Source organism: Oncorhynchus kisutch, unplaced genomic scaffold (genome assembly GCF_002021735.2).
Source record: "Oncorhynchus kisutch isolate 150728-3 unplaced genomic scaffold, Okis_V2 scaffold1615, whole genome shotgun sequence".
Lineage (NCBI taxonomy): Eukaryota > Metazoa > Chordata > Actinopteri > Salmoniformes > Salmonidae > Oncorhynchus > Oncorhynchus kisutch.
The window spans coordinates 24092-50332 of record NW_022263560.1 but is presented as its reverse complement, the minus strand read 5'-3'; the positions used below and the strand labels follow the sequence as shown (position 1 = coordinate 50332).

Below are 26241 nucleotides of genomic sequence, written 5' to 3'. Positions count from 1 at the left end.
GGAATCCTAACCGCAGACCATATGGGAAGACAGTTACTTAAAAAAACATCACAGAACAATCCATAAACATTGAAATGTTGCTTGTTGTAATTACAAGCTCCATCTTTTTTCTCAGAGATGTTGGGGAAAAGTCCCATATAAAATCAGTCTAAAATGTGTTTGAATCGATGAACTGCCAGACAACAATGAAAAGTATACAGTATTTTTCCCAGCTTGATTTTGGTCAAATAAATCTAGTTTTGAACCAAACAGGAATCAAAATATTCAATCTTCTGACCTGTTATCAGACACGTTATCCATTGTGCAACTGTCCGCACGGCCAAGCTGAAGTCAGGTCACACCCTAGGCCAGTATACACAGTCATAGTGTCTGTCAGCGACAAGGTACCTTGGGATTTATGTTACAGATGCAATATCTTAATATGATCTTCCTGTTGTCGCATGAATTTTACTGCAGAGCAAGAAATGGAGCCATGAAAGTGTATTCAACGTTTAAAAAAGCCTTGTATAATTTGAATCTACATAACATGTTACATTTCCTGTGGGAATATTGTTTGTGTGTGAAACTGCTGCAGTTAAATGCAGCATCTGTTCTTTACACAACTGCGTAACTGATGACAAAGACTTCTTTCCCATACCGGGAGTTGAACACGGGCCACCTGGGTGAAACTAGGAATCCTAAACCGCTAAGACCATATGGGAAGATACATACTGTAAAATACACATCACAGACAAATCTTTAAATGTTGACATTATGCTTGTTGAATTTCAAAAGCTCCAATCATTTTCTCAGAGATGATGGGGAATGTCCAGATGAAATCCGTCTAAAATGTGTTGAAGTGAGAACAGCCAGAAGCACTGAAAGGTATACAGTATCATTCCCAGCTTGATTTCAATCAATTAATGTATTGAGGCAGCCAGGAGTCAAACTAGAATCTTCTGATCCGTAGTCGGACACGTTATCCATTGCGCCACTGACCCCACATCTAAGCTGAAGTCAGGTCACAGCTAGACCAGTGTACACAGTCATAGCGTCTGTCAACAACAAGGTCCTTGGTTTTCTGTTTCAGATGCATATCTTAATTTGATCCTCCTGTTGTTACATGATTTTACTGCAGAGCAAGAAATGCAAACTTGAAGTGTATCAATGTGTAAAAAGTATGTAAATTATGAATCTACAAAACATGTCACATTTCCGTTGCTTAGGGAATATTGTTGTGTGTGTGATTCTGCTGCCATGTAAAAGTGGTATCTGTTCTTACACAAGTGCATCACAAATGACAAGATGTTCTTTCCCATACTGGGAGTTCAACCCGGCGAAAACCAGGAATCCTAAACGCCAGACCATATGGAAGACAGTTACTTAAAAAAAACATCACAGACAAATCCATAAACATTGAAATGATGCTTGTTGTAATTACAAGTCCATCTTTTTCTCAGAGATGTTTGGGAAAAGTCCCATATAAAATCAGTCTAAATGTGTTTGAATCGAGAACTGCCAGACACAATGAAAGTATACAGTATTTTTCCCAGCTTGATTTGGTCAAATAAATCTAGTTTTGAACCAAACAGGAGTCAAATATTCAATCTTCCGACCTGTTATCAGACACGTTATCCATGGTGAAACTGGCCGCACGGCCAAGCTGAAGTCAGGTCACACCTAGGCCAGTATACACAGTCATAGTGTCTGTCAGCGACAAGGTTCCTTGGGATTTCTGTTACAGATGCATATCTTAATTTGATCTTCCTGTTGTCGCATGAATTTTACTGGAGAGCAAGAAATGCAGCAATGAAGTGTATTCAACGTTTAAAAAGCCTTGTATAATCTGAATCTACATAACATGTCACATTTCCTGTTGCTGAGGGAATATTGTTGTGTTGTGTGAAACTGCTGCCAGTTAAAATGCAGCATCTGTTATTACACAACTGCGTACCTAATGACAAGATATTCTTTCCCATACCGGGAGTTGAACCCGGGCCACCTGGGTGAAAACCAGGAATCCTAACCGCTAGACCATATGGGAAGACACCTACTTAAAATACACATCACAGACAAATCTTTTAATGTTGACATTATGCCTGTTGGATTTCAAAGCTCCATCATTTTTCTCAGAGATGATGGGGAATGTCCAGATGAAATCCGTCTAAAATGTGTTTGAAGTGAGAACAGCCAGAAGCACTGAAAGGTATACAGTATCATTCCCAGCTTGATTTCAATCAATTAAATAAAGTATTGAGCCAGCCAGGAGTCGAACCTAGAATCTTCTGATCCGTAGTCAGACACGTTATCCATTGCGCCAATGGCCCCACATCTAAGCTGAAGTCAGGTCACAGCTAGACCAGTGTACACAGTCATAGCGTCTGTCAACAACAAGGTTCCTTGGTTTTCTGTTTCAGATGCATATCTTAATTTGATCCTCCTGTTGTTACATTAATTTTACTGCAGAGCAAGAAATGCAAACTTGAAGTGTATCAATGTTTAAAAGTCTTGTAAATTATGAATCTACAAAACATGTCACATTTCCTGTTGCTTGGGGAATATTGTTGTGTTGTGTGATTCTGCTGCCATTTAAAATGTGGTAGCTGTTCTTACCCAAGTGCATCACAAATGACAAGATGTTCTTTCCCAGCGACCTTGTCGCTGATAGAGTCTGTCAGCGACAAGGTTCCTTGGGATTTCTGTTACAGATGCATATCTTAATTTGATCTTCCTGTTGTCGCATGAATTTTACTGCAGAGCAAGAAATGCAGCAATGAAGTGTATTCAACGTTTAAAAAGTCTTGTATAATTTGAATCTACATAACATGTTACATTTCCTGTGGGAATATTGTTGGGTTGTGTGAAACTGCTGCAAGTTCAAATGCAGCATCTGTTGTTACACAACTGCGTACCTGATGACAAGATATTATTTCCCATACCGGGAGTTGAACCCGGGCCACCTGGGTGAAAACTAGGAATCCTAACCGCTAGACCATATGGGAAGACACATACTTAAAATACACATCACAGACAAATCTTTTAATGTTGACATTATGCCTGTTGGATTTCAAAGCTCCATCATTTTTCTCAGAGATGATGGGGAATGTCCAGATGAAATCCGTCTAAAATGTGTTTGAAGTGAGAACAGCCAGAAGCACTGAAAGGTATACAGTATCATTCCCAGCTTGATTTCAATCAATTAATGTATTGAGGCAGCCAGGAGTCAAACCTAGAATCTTCTGATCCGTAGTCGGACACGTTATCCATTGCGCCACTGACCCCACATCTAAGCTGAAGTCAGGTCACAGCTAGACCTGTGTACACAGTCATAGCGTCTGTCAACAACAAGGTTCCTTGGTTTTCTGTTTCAGATGCATATCTTAATTTGATCCTCCTGTTGTTACATGAATTTTACTGCAGAGCAAGAAATGCAAACTTGAAGTGTATCAATGTTTAAAAAGTATTGTAAATTATGAATCTACAAAACATGTCACATTTCCTGTTGCTTAGGGAATATTGTTGTGTTGTGTGATTCTGCTGCCATTTAAAATGTGGTATCTGTTCTTACACAAGTGCATCACAAATGACAAGATGTTCTTTCCCATACTGGGAGTTCAACCCGGGCGAAAACCAGGAATCCTAAACGCCAGACCATATGGGAAGACAGTTACTTAAAAAAAACATCACAGACAAATCCATAAACATTGAAATGATGCTTGTTGTAATTACAAGTTCCATCTTTTTTCTCAGAGATGTTTGGGAAAAGTCCCATATAAAATCAGTCTAAAATGTGTTTGAATCGAGAACTGCCAGACACAATGAAAAGTATACAGTATTTTTCCCAGCTTGATTTTGGTCAAATAAATCTAGTTTTGAACCAAACAGGAGTCAAATATTCAATCTTCCGACCTGTTATCAGACACGTTATCCATGGTGAAACTGGCCGCACGGCCAAGCTGAAGTCAGGTCACACCTAGGCCAGTATACACAGTCATAGTGTCTGTCAGCGACAAGGTTCCTTGGGATTTCTGTTACAGATGCATATCTTAATTTGATCTTCCTGTTGTCGCATGAATTTTACTGGAGAGCAAGAAATGCAGCAATGAAGTGTATTCAACGTTTAAAAAGCCTTGTATAATCTGAATCTACATAACATGTCACATTTCCTGTTGCTGAGGGAATATTGTTGTGTTGTGTGAAACTGCTGCCAGTTAAAATGCAGCATCTGTTATTACACAACTGCGTACCTAATGACAAGATATTCTTTCCCATACCGGGAGTTGAACCCGGGCCACCTGGGTGAAAACCAGGAATCCTAACCGCTAGACCATATGGGAAGACACCTACTTAAAATACACATCACAGACAAATCTTTTAATGTTGACATTATGCCTGTTGGATTTCAAAGCTCCATCATTTTTCTCAGAGATGATGGGGAATGTCCAGATGAAATCCGTCTAAAATGTGTTTGAAGTGAGAACAGCCAGAAGCACTGAAAGGTATACAGTATCATTCCCAGCTTGATTTCAATCAATTAAATAAAGTATTGAGCCAGCCAGGAGTCGAACCTAGAATCTTCTGATCCGTAGTCAGACACGTTATCCATTGCGCCAATGGCCCCACATCTAAGCTGAAGTCAGGTCACAGCTAGACCAGTGTACACAGTCATAGCGTCTGTCAACAACAAGGTTCCTTGGTTTTCTGTTTCAGATGCATATCTTAATTTGATCCTCCTGTTGTTACATTAATTTTACTGCAGAGCAAGAAATGCAAACTTGAAGTGTATCAATGTTTAAAAAGTCTTGTAAATTATGAATCTACAAAACATGTCACATTTCCTGTTGCTTGGGGAATATTGTTGTGTTGTGTGATTCTGCTGCCATTTAAAATGTGGTATCTGTTCTTACCCAAGTGCATCACAAATGACAAGATGTTCTTTCCCAGCGACCTTGTCGCTGATAGAGTCTGTCAGCGACAAGGTTCCTTGGGATTTCTGTTACAGATGCATATCTTAATTTGATCTTCCTGTTGTCGCATGAATTTTACTGCAGAGCAAGAAATGCAGCAATGAAGTGTATTCAACGTTTAAAAAGTCTTGTATAATTTGAATCTACATAACATGTTACATTTCCTGTGGGAATATTGTTGGGTTGTGTGAAACTGCTGCAAGTTCAAATGCAGCATCTGTTGTTACACAACTGCGTACCTGATGACAAGATATTATTTCCCATACCGGGAGTTGAACCCGGGCCACCTGGGTGAAAACTAGGAATCCTAACCGCTAGACCATATGGGAAGACACATACTTAAAATACACATCACAGACAAATCTTTTAATGTTGACATTATGCCTGTTGGATTTCAAAGCTCCATCATTTTTCTCAGAGATGATGGGGAATGTCCAGATGAAATCCGTCTAAAATGTGTTTGAAGTGAGAACAGCCAGAAGCACTGAAAGGTATACAGTATCATTCCCAGCTTGATTTCAATCAATTAATGTATTGAGGCAGCCAGGAGTCAAACCTAGAATCTTCTGATCCGTAGTCGGACACGTTATCCATTGCGCCACTGACCCCACATCTAAGCTGAAGTCAGGTCACAGCTAGACCAGTGTACACAGTCATAGCGTCTGTCAACAACAAGGTTCCTTGGTTTTCTGTTTCAGATGCATATCTTAATTTGATCCTCCTGTTGTTACATGAATTTTACTGCAGAGCAAGAAATGCAAACTTGAAGTGTATCAATGTTTAAAAAGTATTGTAAATTATGAATCTACAAAACATGTCACATTTCCTGTTGCTTAGGGAATATTGTTGTGTTGTGTGATTCTGCTGCCATTTAAAATGTGGTATCTGTTCTTACACAAGTGCATCACAAATGACAAGATGTTCTTTCCCATACTGGGAGTTCAACCCGGGCGAAAACCAGGAATCCTAAACGCCAGACCATATGGGAAGACAGTTACTTAAAAAAAACATCACAGACAAATCCATAAACATTGAAATGATGCTTGTTGTAATTACAAGTTCCATCTTTTTTCTCAGAGATGTTTGGGAAAAGTCCCATATAAAATCAGTCTAAAATGTGTTTGAATCGAGAACTGCCAGACACAATGAAAAGTATACAGTATTTTTCCCAGCTTGATTTTGGTCAAATAAATCTAGTTTTGAACCAAACAGGAGTCAAATATTCAATCTTCCGACCTGTTATCAGACACGTTATCCATGGTGAAACTGGCCGCACGGCCAAGCTGAAGTCAGGTCACACCTAGGCCAGTATACACAGTCATAGTGTCTGTCAGCGACAAGGTTCCTTGGGATTTCTGTTACAGATGCATATCTTAATTTGATCTTCCTGTTGTCGCATGAATTTTACTGGAGAGCAAGAAATGCAGCAATGAAGTGTATTCAACGTTTAAAAAGCCTTGTATAATCTGAATCTACATAACATGTCACATTTCCTGTTGCTGAGGGAATATTGTTGTGTTGTGTGAAACTGCTGCCAGTTAAAATGCAGCATCTGTTGTTACACAGCTGCGTACCTAATGACAAGATATTCTTTCCCATACCGGGAGTTGAACCCAGGACATCTGGGTGAAAACCAGGAATCCTAACCGCTAGACCATATGGGAAGACACATACTGAAAATACACATCATAGACAAATCCATAAACATTGAAATGATGCTTGTTGTAATTACAAGCTCCATCTTTTTTGTCAGAGATGTTGGGGAAAAGTCCCATATAAAATCAGTCTAAAATGTGTTTGAATCGAGAACTGCCAGACACAATGAAAAGTATACAGTATTTTTCCCAGCTTGATTTTGGTCAAATAAATCTAGTTTTGAACCAAACAGGAGTCAAATATTCAATCTTCTGACCTGTTATCAGACACGTTATCCATTGTGCAACTGGCCGCACGGCCAAGCTGAAGTCAGGTCACACCTAGGCCAGTATACACAGTCATAGTGTCTGTCAGCGACAAGGTTCCTTGGGATTTCTGTTACAGATGCATATCTTAATTTGATCTTCCTGTTGTCGCATGAATTTTACTGCAGAGCAAGAAATGCAGCCATGAAGTGTATTCAACGTTTAAAAAGCCTTGTATAATGTGAATCTACATAACATGTCACATTTCCTGTTGCTGAGGGAATATTGTTGTGTTGTGTGAAACTGCTGCCAGTTAAAATGCAGCATCTGTTGTTACACAGCTGCGTACCTAATGACAAGATATTCTTTCCCATACCGGGAGTTGAACCCAGGCCACCTGGGTGAAAACCAGGAATCCTAACCGCTAGACCATATGGGAAGACACATACTGAAAATACACATCATAGACAAATCCATAAACATTGAAATGATGCTTGTTGTAATTACAAGCTCCATCTTTTTTGTCAGAGATGTTGGGGAAAAGTCCCATATAAAATCAGTCTAAAATGTGTTTGAATCGAGAACTGCCAGACACAATGAAAAGTATACAGTATTTCTCCCAGCTTGATTTTGGTCAAATAAATCTAGTTTTGAACCAAACAGGAGTCAAATATTCAATCTTCTGACCTGTTATCAGACACGTTATCCATTGTGCAACTGGCCGCACTGCCAAGCTGAAGTCAGGTCACACCTAGGCCAGTATACACAGTCATAGTGTCTGTCAGCGACAAGGTTCCTTGGGATTTCTGTTACAGATGCATATCTTAATTTGATCTTCCTGTTGTCGCATGAATTTTACTGCAGAGCAAGAAATGCAGCCATGAAGTGTATTCAACGTTTAAAAAGCCTTGTATAATTTGAATCTACATAACATGTCACATTTCCTGTTGCTGAGGGAATATTGTTGTGTTGTGTGAAACTGCTGCCAGTTAAAATGCAGCATCTGTTGTTACACAACTGAGTACCTAATGAAAAGATATTCTTTCCCATACCGGGAGTTGAACCCGGGCCACCTGGGTGAAAACCAGGAATCCTAACCGCTAGACCATATGGGAAGACACATACTTAAAATACACATCACAGACAAATCTTTAAATGTTGACATTATGCCTGTTGGATTTCAAAGCTCCATCATTTTTCTCAGAGATGATGGGGAATGTCCAGATGAAATCCGTCTAAAATGTGTTTGAAGTGAGAACAGCCAGAAGCACTGAAAGGTATACAGTATCATTCCCAGCTTGATTTCAATCAATTAAATAAAGTATTGAGCCAGCCAGGAGTCGAACCTAGAATCTTCTGATCCGTAGTCAGACACGTTATCCATTGCGCCACTGGCCCCACATCTAAGCTGAAGTCAGGTCACAGCTAGACCAGTGTACACAGTCATAGCGTCTGTCAACAACAAGGTTCCTTGGTTTTCTGTTTCAGATGCATATCTTAATTTGATCCTCCTGTTGTTACATGAATTTTACTGCAGAGCAAGAAATGCAAACTTGAAGTGTATCAATGTTTAAAAAGTCTTGTAAATTATGAATCTACAAAACATGTCACATTTCCTGTTGCTTGGGGAATATTGTTGTGTTGTGTGATTCTGCTGCCATTTAAAATGTGGTATCTGTTATTACACAAGTGCATCACAAATGACAAGATGTTCTTTCCCAGCGACCTTGTCGCTGATAGAGTCTGTCAGCGACAAGGTTCCTTGCGATTTCTGTTACAGATGCATATCTTAATTTGATCTTGCTGTTGTCGCATGAATTTTACTGCAGAGCAAGAAATGCAGCCATGAAGTGTATTCAACGTTTAAAAAGCCTTGTATAATTTGAATCTACATAACATGTCAAATTTCCAGTTGCTGAGGGAATATTGTTGTGTTGTGTGAAACTGCTGCCAGTTCAAATGCAGCATCTGTTCTTACACAACTGCGTAACTGATGACAAGACATTCTTTCCCATACCGGGAGTTGAACCCGGGCCACCTGGGTGAAAACTAGGAATCCTAACCGCTAGACCATATGGGAAGACACATACTTAAAATACACATCACAGACAAATCTTTAAATGTTGACATTATGCTTGTTGAATTTCAAAGCTCCATCTTTTTTCTCAGAGATGATGGGGAATGTCCAGATGAAATCCGTCTAAAACGTGTTTGAAGTGAGAACAGCCAGAAGCACTGAAAGGTATACAGTATCATTCCCAGCTTGATTTCAATCAATTAAATAAAGTATTGAGGCAGCCAGGAGTCGAACCTAGAATCTTCTGATCCGTAGTCGGACACGTTATCCATTGCGCCACTGACCCCACATCTAAGCTGAAGTCAGGTCACAGCTAGATCAGTATACACAGTCATAGCGTCTGTCAACAACAAGGTTCCTTGGTGTTCTGTTTCAGATGCATATCTTAATTTGATCCTCCTGTTGTTACATGAATTTTACTGCAGAGCAAGAAATGCAAACTTGAAGTGTATCAATGTTTAAAAAGTATTGTAAATTATGAATCTACAAAACATGTCACATTTCCTGTTGCTTAGGGAATATTGTTGTGTTGTGTGATTCTGCTGCCATTTAAAATGTGGTATCTGTTCTTACACAAGTGCATCACAAATGACAAGATGTTCTTTCCCAGCGACCTTGTCGCTGATAGAGTCTGTCAGCGACAAGGTTCCTTGCGATTTCTGTTACAGATGCATATCTTAATTTGATCTTGCTGTTGTCGCATGAATTTTACTGCAGAGCAAGAAATGCAGCCATGAAGTGTATTCAACGTTTAAAAAGCCTTGTATAATTTGAATATACATAACATGTCAAATTTCCTGTTGCTGAGGGAATATTGTTGTGTTGTGTGAAACTGGTGCCAGTTAAAATGCAGCATCTGTTGTTACACAACTGCATACCTTATGACAAGATATTCTTTCCCATACCGGGAGTTGAACCCAGGCCACCTGGGTGAAAACCAGGAATCCTAACCGCTAGACCATATGGGAAGACACATACTTAAAATACACATCACAGACAAATCTTTTAATGTTGACATTATGCCTGTTGGATTTCAAAGCTCCATCATTTTTCTCAGAGATGATGGGGAATGTCCAGATGAAATCCGTCTAAAATGTGTTTGAAGTGAGAACAGCCAGAAGCACTGAAAGGTATACAGTATCATTCCCAGCTTGATTTCAATCAATTAAATAAAGTATTGAGCCAGCCAGGAGTCGAACCTAGAATCTTCTGATCCGTAGTCAGACACGTTATCCATTGCGCCAATGGCCCCACATCTAAGCTGAAGTCAGGTCACAGCTAGACCAGTGTACACAGTCATAGCGTCTGTCAACAACAAGGTTCCTTGGTTTTCTGTTTCAGATGCATATCTTAATTTGATCCTCCTGTTGTTACATGAATTTTACTGCAGAGCAAGAAATGCAAACTTGAAGTGTATCAATGTTTAAAAAGTCTTGTAAATTATGAATCTACAAAACATGTCACATTTCCTGTTGCTTGGGGAATATTGTTGTGTTGTGTGATTCTGCTGCCATTTAAAATGTGGTATCTGTTCTTACCCAAGTGCATCACAAATGACAAGATGTTCTTTCCCAGCGACCTTGTCGCTGATAGAGTCTGTCAGCGACAAGGTTCCTTGCGATTTCTGTTACAGATGCATATCTTAATTTGATCTTGCTGTTGTCGCATGAATTTTACTGCAGAGCAAGAAATGCAGCCATGAAGTGTATTCAACGTTTAAAAAGCCTTGTATAATTTGAATATACATAACATGTCAAATTTCCTGTTGCTGAGGGAATATATTTGTGTTGTGTGAAACTGGTGCCAGTTAAAATGCAGCATCTGTTGTTACACAACTGCATACCTTATGACAAGATATTCTTTCCCATACCGGGAGTTGAACCCAGGCCACCTGGGTGAAAACCAGGAATCCTAACCGCTAGACCATATGGGAAGACACATACTTAAAATACACATCACAGACAAATCTTTTAATGTTGACATTATGCCTGTTGGATTTCAAAGCTCCATCATTTTTCTCAGAGATGATGGGGAATGTCCAGATGAAATCCGTCTAAAATGTGTTTGAAGTGAGAACAGCCAGAAGCACTGAAAGGTATACAGTATCATTCCCAGCTTGATTTCAATCAATTAAATAAAGTATTGAGCCAGCCAGGAGTCGAACCTAGAATCTTCTGATCCGTAGTCAGACACGTTATCCATTGCGCCAATGGCCCCACATCTAAGCTGAAGTCAGGTCACAGCTAGACCAGTGTACACAGTCATAGCGTCTGTCAACAACAATGTTCCTTGGTTTTCTGTTTCAGATGCATATCTTAATTTGATCCTCCTGTTGTTACATGAATTTTACTGCAGAGCAAGAAATGCAAACTTGAAGTGTATCAATGTTTAAAAAGTCTTGTAAATTATGAATCTACAAAACATGTCACATTTCCTGTTGCTTGGGGAATATTGTTGTGTTGTGTGATTCTGCTGCCATTTAAAATGTGGTATCTGTTCTTACCCAAGTGCATCACAAATGACAAGATGTTCTTTCCCAGCGACCTTGTCGCTGATAGAGTCTGTCAGCGACAAGGTTCCTTGGGATTTCTGTTACAGATGCATATCTTAATTTGATCTTCCTGTTGTCGCATGAATTTTACTGCAGAGCAAGAAATGCAGCAATGAAGTGTATTCAACGTTTAAAAAGCCTTGTATAATTTGAATCTACATAACATGTTACATTTCCTGTGGGAATATTGTTGGGTTGTGTGAAACTGCTGCAAGTTCAAATGCAGCATCTGTTGTTACACAACTGCGTACCTGATGACAAGATATTATTTCCCATACCGGGAGTTGAACCCGGGCCACCTGGGTGAAAACTAGGAATCCTAACCGCTAGACCATATGGGAAGACACATACTTAAAATACACATCACAGACAAATCTTTTAATGTTGACATTATGCCTGTTGGATTTCAAAGCTCCATCATTTTTCTCAGAGATGATGGGGAATGTCCAGATGAAATCCGTCTAAAATGTGTTTGAAGTGAGAACAGCCAGAAGCACTGAAAGGTATACAGTATCATTCCCAGCTTGATTTCAATCAATTAATGTATTGAGGCAGCCAGGAGTCAAACCTAGAATCTTCTGATCCGTAGTCGGACACGTTATCCATTGCGCCACTGACCCCACATCTAAGCTGAAGTCAGGTCACAGCTAGACCAGTGTACACAGTCATAGCGTCTGTCAACAACAAGGTTCCTTGGTTTTCTGTTTCAGATGCATATCTTAATTTGATCCTCCTGTTGTTACATGAATTTTACTGCAGAGCAAGAAATGCAAACTTGAAGTGTATCAATGTTTATAAAGTATTGTAAATTATGAATCTACAAAACATGTCACATTTCCTGTTGCTTAGAGAATATTGTTGTGTTGTGTGATTCTGCTGCCATTTAAAATGTGGTATCTGTTCTTACACAAGTGCATCACAAATGACAAGATGTTCTTTCCCATACTGGGTGTTCAACCCGGGCGAAAACCAGGAATCCTAAACGCCAGACCATATGGGAAGACAGTTACTTAAAAAAAACATCACAGACAAATCCATAAACATTGAAATGATGCTTGTTGTAATTACAAGTTCCATCTTTTTTCTCAGAGATGTTTGGGAAAAGTCCCATATAAAATCAGTCTAAAATGTGTTTGAATCGAGAACTGCCAGACACAATGAAAAGTATACAGTATTTTTCCCAGCTTGATTTTGGTCAAATAAATCTAGTTTTGAACCAAACAGGAGTCAAATATTCAATCTTCCGACCTGTTATCAGACACGTTATCCATGGTGAAACTGGCCGCACGGCCAAGCTGAAGTCAGGTCACACCTAGGCCAGTATACACAGTCATAGTGTCTGTCAGCGACAAGGTTCCTTGGGATTTCTGTTACAGATGCATATCTTAATTTGATCTTCCTGTTGTCGCATGAATTTTACTGGAGAGCAAGAAATGCAGCAATGAAGTGTATTCAACGTTTAAAAAGCCTTGTATAATCTGAATCTACATAACATGTCACATTTCCTGTTGCTGAGGGAATATTGTTGTGTTGTGTGAAACTGCTGCCAGTTAAAATGCAGCATCTGTTGTTACACAGCTGCGTACCTAATGACAAGATATTCTTTCCCATACCGGGAGTTGAACCCAGGCCACCTGGGTGAAAACCAGGAATCCTAACCGCTAGACCATATGGGAAGACACATACTGAAAATACACATCATAGACAAATCCATAAACATTGAAATGATGCTTGTTGTAATTACAAGCTCCATCTTTTTTGTCAGAGATGTTGGGGAAAAGTCCCATATAAAATCAGTCTAAAATGTGTTTGAATCGAGAACTGCCAGACACAATGAAAAGTATACAGTATTTTTCCCAGCTTGATTTTGGTCAAATAAATCTAGTTTTGAACCAAACAGGAGTCAAATATTCAATCTTCTGACCTGTTATCAGACACGTTATCCATTGTGCAACTGGCCGCACGGCCAAGCTGAAGTCAGGTCACACCTAGGCCAGTATACACAGTCATAGTGTCTGTCAGCGACAAGGTTCCTTGGGATTTCTGTTACAGATGCATATCTTAATTTGATCTTCCTGTTGTCGCATGAATTTTACTGCAGAGCAAGAAATGCAGCCATGAAGTGTATTCAACGTTTAAAAAGCCTTGTATAATCTGAATCTACATAACATGTCACATTTCCTGTTGCTGAGGGAATATTGTTGTGTTGTGTGAAACTGCTGCCAGTTAAAATGCAGCATCTGTTGTTACACAGCTGCGTACCTAATGACAAGATATTCTTTCCCATACCGGGAGTTGAACCCAGGCCACCTGGGTGAAAACCAGGAATCCTAACCGCTAGACCATATGGGAAGACACATACTGAAAATACACATCATAGACAAATCCATAAACATTGAAATGATGCTTGTTGTAATTACAAGCTCCATCTTTTTTGTCAGAGATGTTGGGGAAAAGTCCCATATAAAATCAGTCTAAAATGTGTTTGAATCGAGAACTGCCAGACACAATGAAAAGTATACAGTATTTTTCCCAGCTTGATTTTGGTCAAATAAATCTAGTTTTGAACCAAACAGGAGTCAAATATTCAATCTTCTGACCTGTTATCAGACACGTTATCCATTGTGCAACTGGCCGCACGGCCAAGCTGAAGTCAGGTCACACCTAGGCCAGTATACACAGTCATAGTGTCTGTCAGCGACAAGGTTCCTTGGGATTTCTGTTACAGATGCATATCTTAATTTGATCTTCCTGTTGTCGCATGAATTTTACTGCAGAGCAAGAAATGCAGCCATGAAGTGTATTCAACGTTTAAAAAGCCTTGTATAATCTGAATCTACATAACATGTCACATTTCCTGTTGCTGAGGGAATATTGTTGTGTTGTGTGAAACTGCTGCCAGTTAAAATGCAGCATCTGTTGTTACACAGCTGCGTACCTAATGACAAGATATTCTTTCCCATACCGGGAGTTGAACCCAGGCCACCTGGGTGAAAATCAGGAATCCTAACCGCTAGACCATATGGGAAGACACATACTGAAAATACACATCATAGACAAATCCATAAACATTGAAATGATGCTTGTTGTAATTACAAGCTCCATCTTTTTTGTCAGAGATGTTGGGGAAAAGTCCCATATAAAATCAGTCTAAAATGTGTTTGAATCGAGAACTGCCAGACACAATGAAAAGTATACAGTATTTTTCCCAGCTTGATTTTGGTCAAATAAATCTAGTTTTGAACCAAACAGGAGTCAAATATTCAATCTTCTGACCTGTTATCAGACACGTTATCCATTGTGCAACTGGCCGCACGGCCAAGCTGAAGTCAGGTCACACCTAGGCCAGTATACACAGTCATAGTGTCTGTCAGCGACAAGGTTCCTTGGGATTTCTGTTACAGATGCATATCTTAATTTGATCTTCCTGTTGTCGCATGAATTTTACTGCAGAGCAAGAAATGCAGCCATGAAGTGTATTCAACGTTTAAAAAGCCTTGTATAATTTGAATCTACATAACATGTCACATTTCCTGTTGCTGAGGGAATATTGTTGTGTTGTGTGAAACTACTGCCAGTTAAAATGCAGCATCTGTTGTTACACAACTGAGTACCTAATGAAAAGATATTCTTTCCCATACCGGGAGTTGAACCCGGGCCACCTGGGTGAAAACCAGGAATCCTAACCGCTAGACCATATGGGAAGACACATACTTAAAATACACATCACAGACAAATCTTTAAATGTTGACATTATGCCTGTTGGATTTCAAAGCTCCATCATTTTTCTCAGAGATGATGGGGAATGTCCAGATGAAATCCGTCTAAAATGTGTTTGAAGTGAGAACAGCCAGAAGCACTGAAAGGTATACAGTATCATTCCCAGCTTGATTTCAATCAATTAAATAAAGTATTGAGCCAGCCAGGAGTCGAACCTAGAATCTTCTGATCCGTAGTCAGACACGTTATCCATTGCGCCACTGGCCCCACATCTAAGCTGAAGTCAGGTCACAGCTAGACCAGTGTACACAGTCATAGCGTCTGTCAACAACAAGGTTCCTTGGTTTTCTGTTTCAGATGCATATCTTAATTTGATCCTCCTGTTGTTACATGAATTTTACTGCAGAGCAAGAAATGCAAACTTGAAGTGTATCAATGTTTAAAAAGTCTTGTAAATTATGAATCTACAAAACATGTCACATTTCCTGTTGCTTGGGGAATATTGTTGTGTTGTGTGATTCTGCTGCCATTTAAAATGTGGTATCTGTTCTTACACAAGTGCATCACAAATGACAAGATGTTCTTTCCCATACTGGGAGTTCAACCCGGGCGAAAACCAGGAATCCTAAACGCCAGACCATATGGGAAGACAGTTACTTAAAAAAAACATCACAGACAAATCCATAAACATTGAAATGATGCTTGTTGTAATTACAAGCTCCATCTTTTTTTCTCAGAGATGTTTGGGAAAAGTCCCATATAAAATCAGTCTAAAATGTGTTTGAATCGAGAACTGCCAGACACAATGAAAAGTATACAGTATTTTTCCCAGCTTGATTTTGGTCAAATAAATCTAGTTTTGAACCAAACAGGAGTCATATATTCAATCTTCCGAACTGTTATCAGACACGTTATCCATTGTGAAACTGGCCACACGGCCAAGCTGAAGTCAGGTCACACCTAGGCCAGTATACACAGTCATAGTGTCTGTCAGCGACAAGGTTCCTTGGGATTTCTGTTACAGATGCATATCTTAATTTGATCTTCCTGTTGTCGCATGAATTTTACTGCAGAGCAAGAAATGCAGCAATGAAGTGTATTCAACGTTTAAAAAGCCTTGTATAATTTGAATCTACATAACATGTCACATTTCCTGTTGCTGAGGGAATATTGTTGTGTTGTGTGAAACTGCTGCCAGTTCAAATGCAGCATCTGTTGTTACACAACTGCGTACCTGATGACAAGACATTCTTTCCCATACCGGGAGTTGAACCCGGGCCACCTGGGTGAAAACTAGGAATCCTAACCGCTAGACCATATGGGAAGACACATACTTAAAATACACATCACAGACAAATCTTTAAATGTTGACATTATGCTTGTTGGATTTCAAAGCTCCATCTTTTTTTCTCAGAGATGATGGGGAATGTCCAGATGAAATCCGTCTAAAACGTGTTTGAAGTGAGAACAGCCAGAAGCACTGAAAGGTATACAGTATCATTCCCAGCTTGATTTCAATCAATTAAATAAAGTATTGAGGCAGCCAGGAGTCGAACCTAGAATCTTCTGATCCGTAGTCGGACACGTTATCCATTGCGCCACTGACCCCACATCTAAGCTGAAGTCAGGTCACAGCTAGATCAGTATACACAGTCATAGCGTCTGTCAACAACAAGGTTCCTTGGTGTTCTGTTTCAGATGCATATCTTAATTTGATCCTCCTGTTGTTACATGAATTTTACTGCAGAGCAAGAAATGCAAACTTGAAGTGTATCAATGTTTAAAAAGTATTGTAAATTATGAATCTACAAAACATGTCACATTTCCTGTTGCTTAGGGAATATTGTTGTGTTGTGTGATTCTGCTGCCATTTAAAATGTGGTATCTGTTCTTACACAAGTGCATCACAAATGACAAGATGTTCTTTCCCAGCGACCTTGTCGCTGATAGAGTCTGTCAGCGACAAGGTTCCTTGCGATTTCTGTTACAGATGCATATCTTAATTTGATCTTGCTGTTGTCGCATGAATTTTACTGCAGAGCAAGAAATGCAGCCATGAAGTGTATTCAACGTTTAAAAAGCCTTGTATAATTTGAATCTACATAACATGTCAAATTTCCTGTTGCTGAGGGAATATTGTTGTGTTGTGTGAAACTGGTGCCAGTTAAAATGCAGCATCTGTTGTTACACAACTGCGTACCTTATGACAAGATATTCTTTCCCATACCGGGAGTTGAACCCAGGCCACCTGGGTGAAAACCAGGAATCCTAACCGCTAGACCATATGGGAAGACACATACTTAAAATACACATCACAGACAAATCTTTTAATGTTGACATTATGCCTGTTGGATTTCAAAGCTCCATCATTTTTCTCAGAGATGATGGGGAATGTCCAGATGAAATCCGTCTAAAATGTGTTTGAAGTGAGAACAGCCAGAAGCACTGAAAGGTATACAGTATCATTCCCAGCTTGATTTCAATCAATTAAATAAAGTATTGAGCCAGCCAGGAGTCGAACCTAGAATCTTCTGATCCATAGTCAGACACGTTATCCATTGCGCCAATGGCCCCACATCTAAGCTGAAGTCAGGTCACAGCTAGACCAGTGTACACAGTCATAGCGTCTGTCAACAACAAGGTTCCTTGGTTTTCTGTTTCAGATGCATATCTTAATTTGATCCTCCTGTTGTTACATGAATTTTACTGCAGAGCAAGAAATGCAAACTTGAAGTGTATCAATGTTTAAAAAGTCTTGTAAATTATGAATCTACAAAACATGTCACATTTCCTGTTGCTTGGGGAATATTGTTGTGTTGTGTGATTCTGCTGCCATTTAAAATGTGGTATCTGTTCTTACCCAAGTGCATCACAAATGACAAGATGTTCTTTCCCAGCGACCTTGTCGCTGATAGAGTCTGTCAGCGACAAGGTTCCTTGGGATTTCTGTTACAGATGCATATCTTAATTTGATCTTCCTGTTGTCGCATGAATTTTACTGCAGAGCAAGAAATGCAGCCATGAAGTGTATTCAACGTTTAAAAAGCCTTGTATAATTTGAATCTACATAACATGTTACATTTCCTGTGGGAATATTGTTGGGTTGTGTGAAACTGCTGCAAGTTCAAATGCAGCATCTGTTGTTACACAACTGCGTACCTGATGACAAGATATTCTTTCCCATACCGGGAGTTGAACCCAGGCCACCTGGGTGAAAACTAGGAATCCTAACCGCTAGACCATATGGGAAGACACATACTTAAAATACACATCACAGACAAATCTTTTAATGTTGACATTATGCCTGTTGGATTTCAAAGCTCCATCATTTTTCTCAGAGATGATGGGGAATGTCCAGATGAAATCCGTCTAAAATGTGTTTGAAGTGAGAACAGCCAGAAGCACTGAAAGGTATACAGTATCATTCACAGCTTGATTTCAATCAATTAAATAAAGTATTGAGGTAGCCAGGAGTCGAACCTAGAATCTTCTGATTTGTAGTCGGACACGTTATCCATTGCGCCACTGACCCAACATCTAAGCTGAAGTCAGGTCACAGCTAGACCAGTGTACACAGTCATAGCGTCTGTCAACAACAAGGTTCCTTGGTTTTCTGTTTCAGATGCATATCTTAATTTGATCCTCCTGTTGTTACATGAATTTTACTGCAGAGCAAGAAATGCAAACTTGAAGTGTATCAATGTTTAAAAAGTATTGTAAATTATGAATCTACAAAACATGTCACATTTCCTGTTGCTTAGGGAATATTGTTGTGTTGTGTGATTCTGCTGCCATTTAAAATGTGGTATCTGTTCTTACACAAGTGCATCACAAATGACAAGATGTTCTTTCCCATACTGGGAGTTCAACCCGGGCGAAAACCAGGAATCCTAAACGCCAGACCATATGGGAAGACAGTTACTTAAAAAAAACATCACAGACAAATCCATAAACATTGAAATGATGCTTGTTGTAATTACAAGTTCCATCTTTTTTTCTCAGAGATGTTTGGGAAAAGTCCCATATAAAATCAGTCTAAAATGTGTTTGAATCGAGAACTGCCAGACACAATGAAAAGTATACAGTATTTTTCCCAGCTTGATTTTGGTCAAATAAATCTAGTTTTGAACCAAACAGGAGTCAAATATTCAATCTTCCGACCTGTTATCAGACACGTTATCCATGGTGAAACTGGCCGCACGGCCAAGCTGAAGTCAGGTCACACCTAGGCCAGTATACACAGTCATAGTGTCTGTCAGCGACAAGGTTCCTTGGGATTTCTGTTACAGATGCATATCTTAATTTGATCTTCCTGTTGTCGCATGAATTTTACTGGAGAGCAAGAAATGCAGCAATGAAGTGTATTCAACGTTTAAAAAGCCTTGTATAATCTGAATCTACATAACATGTCACATTTCCTGTTGCTGAGGGAATATTGTTGTGTTGTGTGAAACTGCTGCCAGTTAAAATGCAGCATCTGTTGTTACACAGCTGCGTACCTAATGACAAGATATTCTTTCCCATACCGGGAGTTGAACCCAGGCCACCTGGGTGAAAACCAGGAATCCTAACCGCTAGACCATATGGGAAGACACATACTGAAAATACACATCATAGACAAATCCATAAACATTGAAATGATGCTTGTTGTAATTACAAGCTCCATCTTTTTTGTCAGAGATGTTGGGGAAAAGTCCCATATAAAATCAGTCTAAAATGTGTTTGAATCGAGAACTGCCAGACACAATGAAAAGTATACAGTATTTTTCCCAGCTTGATTTTGGTCAAATAAATCTAGTTTTGAACCAAACAGGAGTCAAATATTCAATCTTCTGACCTGTTATCAGACACGTTATCCATTGTGCAACTGGCAGCACGGCCAAGCTGAAGTCAGGTCACACCTAGGCCAGTATACACAGTCATAGTGTCTGTCAGCGACAAGGTTCCTTGGGATTTCTGTTACAGATGCATATCTTAATTTGATCTTCCTGTTGTCGCATGAATTTTACTGCAGAGCAAGAAATGCAGCCATGAAGTGTATTCAACGTTTAAAAAGCCTTGTATAATTTGAATCTACATAACATGTCACATTTCCTGTTGCTGAGGGAATATTGTTGTGTTGTGTGAAACTGCTGCCAGTTAAAATGCAGCATCTGTTGTTACACATCTGCATATCTAATGACAAGATATTCTTTTCCATACCGGGACTTGAACCCGGGCCACCTGGGTGAAAAGCAGGAATCCTAACCGCTAGACCATATGGGAAGACACATACTTAAAATACACATCACAGACAAATCTTTACATCTTGACATTATGCCTGTTGGATTTCAAAGCTCCATCATTTTTCTCAGAGATGATGGGGAATGTCCAGATGAAATCCGTCTAAAATGTGTTTGAAGTGAGAACAGCCAGAAGCACTGAAAGGTATACAGTATCATTCCCAGCTTGATTTCAATCAATTAAATAAATTATTGAGCTAGCCAGGAGTCGAACCTAGAATCTTCTGATCCGTAGTCAGACACGTTATCCATTGCGCCACTGGCCCCACATCTAAGCTGAAGTCAGGTCACAGCTAGACCAGTGTACACAGTCATAGCGTCTGTCAACAACAAGGTTCCTTGGTGTTCTGTTTCAGATGCATATCTTAATTTGATCCTCCTGTTGTTACATGAATTCTACTGCAGAGCAAGAAATGCAAACTTGAAGTGTATCAATGTTTAAAAAGTCTTGTAAATTATGAATCTACAAAACATGTCACATTTCCTGTTGCTTAGGGAATATTGTTGTGTTGTGTGATTCTGCTGCCATTTAAAATGTGGTATCTGTTCTTACACAAGTGCATCACAAATGACAAGATGTTCTTTCCCATACTGGGAGTTCAATCCGGGCGAAAACCAGGAATCCCAAACGCCAGACCATATGGGAAGACAGTTACTTAAAGAAAACATCACAGACAAAACCATAAACATTGAAATGATGCTTGTTGTAATTACAAGCTCCATCTTTTTTCTCAGAGATGTTGGGGAAAAGTCCCATATAAAATCAGTCTAAAATGTGTTTGAAACGAGAACTGCCAGACACAATGAAAAGTATACAGTATTTTTCCCAGCTTGATTTTGGTCAAATAAATCTAGTTTTGAACCAAACAGGAATCAAATATTCAATCTTCTGACCTGTTATCAGACACGTTATCCATTGTGCAACTGTCCGCACGGCCAAGCTGAAGTCAGGTCACACCTAGGCCAGTATACACAGTCATAGTGTCTGTCAGCGACAAGGTTCCTTGGGATTTATGTTACAGATGCATATCTTAATATGATCTTCCTGTTGTCGCATGAATTTTACTGCAGAGCAAGAAATGGAGCCATGAAGTGTATTCAACGTTTAAAAAGCCTTGTATAATTTGAATCTACATAACATGTCACATTTCCTGTGGGAATATTGTTGTGTTGTGTGAAACTGCTGCCAGTTCAAATGCAGCATCTTTTGTTACACAACTGCGTACCTGATGACATTATATTCTTTCCCATACCGGGAGTTGAACCCGGGCCACCTGGGTGAAAACTAGGAATCCTAACCGCTAGACCATATGGGAAGACACATACTTAAAATACACATCACAGACAAATCTTTAAATGTTGACATTATGCCTGTTGGATTTCAAAGCTCCATCTTTTTTCTCAGAGATGATGGGGAATGTCCAGATGAAATTCGTCGAAAATGTGTTTGAAGTGAGAACAGCCAGAAGCACTGAAAGGTATACAGTACAATTCCCAGCTTGATTTCAATCAATTAAATAAAGTATTGAGCCAGCCAGGAGTCGAACCTAGAATCTTCTGATCCGTAGTCAGACACGTTATCCATTGCGCCACTGGCCACACATCTAAGCTGAAGTCAGGTCACAGCTAGATCAGTGTACACAGTCATAGCGTCTGTCAACAACAAGGTTCCTTGGTTTTCTGTTTCAGATGCATATCTTAATTTGATCCTCCTGTTGTTACATGAATTCTACTGCAGAGCAAGAAATGCAAACTTGAAGTGTATCAATGTTTAAAAAGTCTTGTAAATTATGAATCTACAAAACATGTCACATTTCCTGTTGCTTAGGGAATATTGTTGTGTTGTGTGATTCTGCTGCCATTTAAAATGTGGTATCTGTTCTTACACAAGTGCATCACAAATGACAAGATGTTCTTTCCCATACTGGGAGTTCAATCCGGGCGAAAACCAGGAATCCCAAACGCCAGACCATATGGGAAGACAGTTACTTAAAGAAAACATCACAGACAAAACCATAAACATTGAAATGATGCTTGTTGTAATTACAAGCTCCATCTTTTTTCTCAGAGATGTTGGGGAAAAGTCCCATATAAAATCAGTCTAAAATGTGTTTGAAACGAGAACTGCCAGACACAATGAAAAGTATACAGTATTTTTCCCAGCTTGATTTTGGTCAAATAAATCTAGTTTTGAACCAAACAGGAATCAAATATTCAATCTTCTGACCTGTTATCAGACACGTTATCCATTGTGCAACTGTCCGCACGGCCAAGCTGAAGTCAGGTCACACCTAGGCCAGTATACACAGTCATAGTGTCTGTCAGCGACAAGGTTCCTTAGGATTTCTGTTACAGATGCATATCTTAATTTGATCTTCCTGTTGTCGCATGAATTTTACTGCAGAGCAAGAAATGCAGCAATGAAGTGTATTCAACGTTTAAAAAGCCTTGTATAATCTGAATCTACATAACTTGTCACATTTCCTGTTGCTGAGGGAATGACAAGATATTCTTTCCCATACCGGGAGTTGAACCCAGGCCACCTGGGTGAAAACCAGGAATCCTAACCGCTAGACCATATGGGAAGACACATACTTAAAATACACATCACAGACAAATCTTTAAATGTTGACATTATGCCTGTTGGATTTCAAAGCTCCATCTTTTTTCTCAGAGATGATGGGGAATGTCCAGATGAAATCCGTCTAAAATGTGTTTGAAGTGAGAACAGCCAGAAGCACTGAAAGGTATACAGTACCATTCCCAGCTTGATTTCAATCAATTAAATAAATTATTGAGCAAGCCAGGAGTCAAACGTAGAATCTTCTGATCCGTAGTCAGACACGTTATCCATTGCGCCACTGGCCCCACATCTAAGCTGAAGTCAGGTCACAGCTAGATCAGTGTACAAAGTCATAGCGTCTGTCAACAACAAGGTTCCTTGGTTTTCTGTTTCAGATGCATATCTTAATTTGATCCTCCTGTTGTTACATGAATTCTACTGCAGAGCAAGAAATGCAAACTTGAAGTGTATCAATGTTTAAAAAGTCTTGTAAATTATGAATCTACAAAACATGTCACATTTCCTGTTGCTTAGGGAATATTGTTGTGTTGTGTGATTCTGCTGCCATTTAAAATGTGGTATCTGTTCTTACACAAGTGCATCACAAATGACAAGATGTTCTTTCCCATACTGGGAGTTCAATCCGGGCGAAAACCAGGAATCCCAAACGCCAGACCATATGGGAAGACAGTTACTTAAAGAAAACATCACAGACAAAACCATAAACATTGAAATGATGCTTGTTGTAATTACAAGCTCCATCTTTTTTCTCAGAGATGTTGGGGAAAAGTCCCATATATAATCAGTCTAAAATGTGTTTGAATCGAGAACTGCCAGACACAATGAAAAGTATACAGTATTTTCCCAGCTTGATTTTGGTCAAATAAATCTAGTTTTGAACCAAACAGGAGTCAAATATTCAATCTTCTGACCTGTTATCAGACACGTTATCCATTGTGCAACTGGCCGCACGGCCAAGCTGAAGTCAGGTCACACCTAGGCCAGTATACACAGTCATAGTGTCTGTCAGCGACAAGGTTCCTTGGGATTTCTGTTACAGATGCATATCTTAATTTGATCTTCCTGTTGTCGCATGAATTTTACTGCAGAGCAAGAAATGTAGCCATGAAGTGTATTCAACATTTAAAAAGCCTTGTATAATTTGAATCTACATAACATGTCACATTTCCTGTTGCTGAGGGAATATTGTTGTGTTGTGTGAAACTGCTGCCAGTTAAAATGCAGCATCTGTTGTTACACAACTGCGTACCTAATGACAAGATATTCTTTCCCATACCGGGAGTTGAACCCCAGCCACCTGGGTGAAAACCAGGAATCTTAACCGCTAGACCATATGGGAAGACACATACTGAAAATACACATCACAGACAAATCCATAAACATTGAAATGATGCTTGTTGTAATTACAAGCTCCATCTTTTTTCTCAGAGATGTTGGGGAAAAGTCCCATATAAAATCAGTCTAAAATGTGTTTGAATCGAGAACTGCCAGACACAATGAAAAGTATACAGTATTTTTCCCAGCTTGATTTTGGTCAAATAAATCTAGTTTTGAACCAAACAGGAGTCAAATATTCAATCTTCTGACCTGTTATCAGACACGTTATCCATTGTGCAACTGGCCGCACGGCCAAGCTGAAGTCAGGTCACACCTAGGCCAGTATACACAGTCATAGTGTCTGTAAGCGACAAGGTTCCTTGGGATTTCTGTTACAGATGCATATCTTAATTTGATCTTCCTGTTGTCGCATGAATTTTACTGCAGAGCAAGAAATGCAGCCATGATGTGTATTCAACATTTAAAAAGCCTTGTATTATTTGAATCTACATAACATGTCACATTTCCTGTTGCTGAGGGAATATTGTTGTGTTGTGTGAAACTGCTGCAAGTTAAAATTCAGCATCTGTTGTTACACAACTGAGTACCTAATGACAAGATATTCTTTCCCATACCGGGAGTTGAACCAAGGTCACCTGGGTGAAAACCAGGAATCCTAACCGCTAGACCATATGGGAAGACACATACTTAAAATACACATCACAGACAAATCTTTAAATGTTGACATTATGCCTGTTGGATTTCAAAGCTCCATCATTTTTCTCAGAGATGATGGGGAATGTCCAGATGAAATCCGTCTAAAATGTGTTTGAAGTGAGAACAGCCAGAAGCACTGAAAGGTATACAGTATCATTCCCAGCTTGATTTCAATCAATTAAATAAATTATTGAGCTAGCCAGGAGTCGAACCTAGAATCTTCTGATCCGTAGTCAGACACGTTATCCATTGCGCCACTGGCCCCACATCTAAGCTGAAGTCAGGTCACAGCTAGACCAGTGTACACAGTCATAGCGTCTGTCAACAACAAGGTTCCTTGGTTTTCTGTTTCAGATGCATATCTTAATTTGATCCTCCTGTTGTTACATGAATTTTACTGCAGAGCAAGAAATGCAAACTTGAAGTGTATCAATGTTTAAAAAGTCTTGTAAATTATGAATCTACAAAACTTGTCACATTTCCTGTTGCTTGGGGAATATTGTTGTGTTGTGTGATTCTGCTGCCATTTAAAATGTGGTATCTGTTCTTACACAAGTGCATCACAAATGACAAGATGTTCTTTCCCATACTGGGAGTTCAACCCGGGCGAAAACCAGGAATCCTAAACGCCAGACCATATGGGAAGACAGTTACTGAAAATACACATCACAGACAAATCCATAAACATTGAAATGATGCTTGTTGTAATTACAAGCTCCATCTTTTTTCTCAGAGATGTTGGGGAAAAGTCCCATATATAATCAGTCTAAAATGTGTTTGAATCGAGAACTGCCAGACACAATGAAAAGTATACAGTATTTTTCCCAGCTTGATTTTGGTCAAATAAATCTAGTTTTGAACCAAACAGGAGTCAAATATTCAATCTTCTGACCTGTTATCAGACACGTTATCCATTGTGCAACTGGCCGCACGGCCAAGCTGAAGTCAGGTCACACCTAGGCCAGTATACACAGTCATAGTGTCTGTCAGCGACAAGGTTCCTTGGGATTTCTGTTACAGATGCATATCTTAATTTGATCTTCCTGTTGTCGCATGAATTTTACTGCAGAGCAAGAAATGTAGCCATGAAGTGTATTCAACATTTAAAAAGCCTTGTATAATTTGAATCTACATAACATGTCACAT

At 39.4% G+C, this 26241-nt stretch overlaps 36 non-coding genes across 36 annotated transcripts; all 36 read right to left on the bottom strand.

Annotated features, from left to right (window-relative positions):
• Positions 1–1951: 1951 nt before the first annotated feature.
• On the bottom strand, positions 1952–2023 carry trnae-uuc (transfer RNA glutamic acid (anticodon UUC)). The gene has a single exon. It is a non-coding gene; the product is annotated as a tRNA-Glu (tRNA).
• Positions 2024–2233: 210 nt separating this feature from the next.
• trnar-acg (transfer RNA arginine (anticodon ACG)) lies at positions 2234–2306 on the bottom strand. Its single transcript has one exon. It is a non-coding gene; the product is annotated as a tRNA-Arg (tRNA).
• A 603-nt stretch (positions 2307–2909) lies between these two features.
• trnae-uuc (transfer RNA glutamic acid (anticodon UUC)) lies at positions 2910–2981 on the bottom strand. The gene has a single exon. It is a non-coding gene; the product is annotated as a tRNA-Glu (tRNA).
• A 1263-nt stretch (positions 2982–4244) lies between these two features.
• trnae-uuc (transfer RNA glutamic acid (anticodon UUC)) lies at positions 4245–4316 on the bottom strand. Its single transcript has one exon. It is a non-coding gene; the product is annotated as a tRNA-Glu (tRNA).
• A 210-nt stretch (positions 4317–4526) lies between these two features.
• On the bottom strand, positions 4527–4599 carry trnar-acg (transfer RNA arginine (anticodon ACG)). The gene has a single exon. It is a non-coding gene; the product is annotated as a tRNA-Arg (tRNA).
• Positions 4600–5203: 604 nt separating this feature from the next.
• trnae-uuc (transfer RNA glutamic acid (anticodon UUC)) lies at positions 5204–5275 on the bottom strand. The gene has a single exon. It is a non-coding gene; the product is annotated as a tRNA-Glu (tRNA).
• Positions 5276–6538: 1263 nt separating this feature from the next.
• On the bottom strand, positions 6539–6610 carry trnae-uuc (transfer RNA glutamic acid (anticodon UUC)). Its single transcript has one exon. It is a non-coding gene; the product is annotated as a tRNA-Glu (tRNA).
• A 604-nt stretch (positions 6611–7214) lies between these two features.
• trnae-uuc (transfer RNA glutamic acid (anticodon UUC)) lies at positions 7215–7286 on the bottom strand. The gene has a single exon. It is a non-coding gene; the product is annotated as a tRNA-Glu (tRNA).
• Positions 7287–7890: 604 nt separating this feature from the next.
• On the bottom strand, positions 7891–7962 carry trnae-uuc (transfer RNA glutamic acid (anticodon UUC)). The gene has a single exon. It is a non-coding gene; the product is annotated as a tRNA-Glu (tRNA).
• A 210-nt stretch (positions 7963–8172) lies between these two features.
• trnar-acg (transfer RNA arginine (anticodon ACG)) lies at positions 8173–8245 on the bottom strand. Its single transcript has one exon. It is a non-coding gene; the product is annotated as a tRNA-Arg (tRNA).
• A 610-nt stretch (positions 8246–8855) lies between these two features.
• On the bottom strand, positions 8856–8927 carry trnae-uuc (transfer RNA glutamic acid (anticodon UUC)). Its single transcript has one exon. It is a non-coding gene; the product is annotated as a tRNA-Glu (tRNA).
• A 210-nt stretch (positions 8928–9137) lies between these two features.
• On the bottom strand, positions 9138–9210 carry trnar-acg (transfer RNA arginine (anticodon ACG)). Its single transcript has one exon. It is a non-coding gene; the product is annotated as a tRNA-Arg (tRNA).
• Positions 9211–9820: 610 nt separating this feature from the next.
• On the bottom strand, positions 9821–9892 carry trnae-uuc (transfer RNA glutamic acid (anticodon UUC)). The gene has a single exon. It is a non-coding gene; the product is annotated as a tRNA-Glu (tRNA).
• Positions 9893–10102: 210 nt separating this feature from the next.
• trnar-acg (transfer RNA arginine (anticodon ACG)) lies at positions 10103–10175 on the bottom strand. The gene has a single exon. It is a non-coding gene; the product is annotated as a tRNA-Arg (tRNA).
• A 610-nt stretch (positions 10176–10785) lies between these two features.
• trnae-uuc (transfer RNA glutamic acid (anticodon UUC)) lies at positions 10786–10857 on the bottom strand. The gene has a single exon. It is a non-coding gene; the product is annotated as a tRNA-Glu (tRNA).
• A 210-nt stretch (positions 10858–11067) lies between these two features.
• Positions 11068–11140, bottom strand: trnar-acg (transfer RNA arginine (anticodon ACG)). Its single transcript has one exon. It is a non-coding gene; the product is annotated as a tRNA-Arg (tRNA).
• Positions 11141–11744: 604 nt separating this feature from the next.
• On the bottom strand, positions 11745–11816 carry trnae-uuc (transfer RNA glutamic acid (anticodon UUC)). The gene has a single exon. It is a non-coding gene; the product is annotated as a tRNA-Glu (tRNA).
• Positions 11817–13079: 1263 nt separating this feature from the next.
• trnae-uuc (transfer RNA glutamic acid (anticodon UUC)) lies at positions 13080–13151 on the bottom strand. The gene has a single exon. It is a non-coding gene; the product is annotated as a tRNA-Glu (tRNA).
• Positions 13152–13755: 604 nt separating this feature from the next.
• On the bottom strand, positions 13756–13827 carry trnae-uuc (transfer RNA glutamic acid (anticodon UUC)). The gene has a single exon. It is a non-coding gene; the product is annotated as a tRNA-Glu (tRNA).
• A 604-nt stretch (positions 13828–14431) lies between these two features.
• On the bottom strand, positions 14432–14503 carry trnae-uuc (transfer RNA glutamic acid (anticodon UUC)). The gene has a single exon. It is a non-coding gene; the product is annotated as a tRNA-Glu (tRNA).
• A 604-nt stretch (positions 14504–15107) lies between these two features.
• Positions 15108–15179, bottom strand: trnae-uuc (transfer RNA glutamic acid (anticodon UUC)). The gene has a single exon. It is a non-coding gene; the product is annotated as a tRNA-Glu (tRNA).
• Positions 15180–15389: 210 nt separating this feature from the next.
• Positions 15390–15462, bottom strand: trnar-acg (transfer RNA arginine (anticodon ACG)). The gene has a single exon. It is a non-coding gene; the product is annotated as a tRNA-Arg (tRNA).
• Positions 15463–16447: 985 nt separating this feature from the next.
• trnae-uuc (transfer RNA glutamic acid (anticodon UUC)) lies at positions 16448–16519 on the bottom strand. Its single transcript has one exon. It is a non-coding gene; the product is annotated as a tRNA-Glu (tRNA).
• A 211-nt stretch (positions 16520–16730) lies between these two features.
• Positions 16731–16803, bottom strand: trnar-acg (transfer RNA arginine (anticodon ACG)). The gene has a single exon. It is a non-coding gene; the product is annotated as a tRNA-Arg (tRNA).
• Positions 16804–17413: 610 nt separating this feature from the next.
• Positions 17414–17485, bottom strand: trnae-uuc (transfer RNA glutamic acid (anticodon UUC)). Its single transcript has one exon. It is a non-coding gene; the product is annotated as a tRNA-Glu (tRNA).
• A 210-nt stretch (positions 17486–17695) lies between these two features.
• Positions 17696–17768, bottom strand: trnah-aug (transfer RNA histidin (anticodon AUG)). The gene has a single exon. It is a non-coding gene; the product is annotated as a tRNA-His (tRNA).
• A 604-nt stretch (positions 17769–18372) lies between these two features.
• On the bottom strand, positions 18373–18444 carry trnae-uuc (transfer RNA glutamic acid (anticodon UUC)). Its single transcript has one exon. It is a non-coding gene; the product is annotated as a tRNA-Glu (tRNA).
• Positions 18445–19712: 1268 nt separating this feature from the next.
• Positions 19713–19784, bottom strand: trnae-uuc (transfer RNA glutamic acid (anticodon UUC)). The gene has a single exon. It is a non-coding gene; the product is annotated as a tRNA-Glu (tRNA).
• Positions 19785–20388: 604 nt separating this feature from the next.
• trnae-uuc (transfer RNA glutamic acid (anticodon UUC)) lies at positions 20389–20460 on the bottom strand. The gene has a single exon. It is a non-coding gene; the product is annotated as a tRNA-Glu (tRNA).
• Positions 20461–20670: 210 nt separating this feature from the next.
• trnar-acg (transfer RNA arginine (anticodon ACG)) lies at positions 20671–20743 on the bottom strand. Its single transcript has one exon. It is a non-coding gene; the product is annotated as a tRNA-Arg (tRNA).
• Positions 20744–21721: 978 nt separating this feature from the next.
• Positions 21722–21793, bottom strand: trnae-uuc (transfer RNA glutamic acid (anticodon UUC)). The gene has a single exon. It is a non-coding gene; the product is annotated as a tRNA-Glu (tRNA).
• Positions 21794–22003: 210 nt separating this feature from the next.
• trnar-acg (transfer RNA arginine (anticodon ACG)) lies at positions 22004–22076 on the bottom strand. Its single transcript has one exon. It is a non-coding gene; the product is annotated as a tRNA-Arg (tRNA).
• Positions 22077–22990: 914 nt separating this feature from the next.
• Positions 22991–23062, bottom strand: trnae-uuc (transfer RNA glutamic acid (anticodon UUC)). The gene has a single exon. It is a non-coding gene; the product is annotated as a tRNA-Glu (tRNA).
• A 1266-nt stretch (positions 23063–24328) lies between these two features.
• trnae-uuc (transfer RNA glutamic acid (anticodon UUC)) lies at positions 24329–24400 on the bottom strand. Its single transcript has one exon. It is a non-coding gene; the product is annotated as a tRNA-Glu (tRNA).
• A 604-nt stretch (positions 24401–25004) lies between these two features.
• Positions 25005–25076, bottom strand: trnae-uuc (transfer RNA glutamic acid (anticodon UUC)). Its single transcript has one exon. It is a non-coding gene; the product is annotated as a tRNA-Glu (tRNA).
• A 210-nt stretch (positions 25077–25286) lies between these two features.
• Positions 25287–25359, bottom strand: trnar-acg (transfer RNA arginine (anticodon ACG)). The gene has a single exon. It is a non-coding gene; the product is annotated as a tRNA-Arg (tRNA).
• Between the last annotated feature and the right edge of the window lie 882 nt (positions 25360–26241).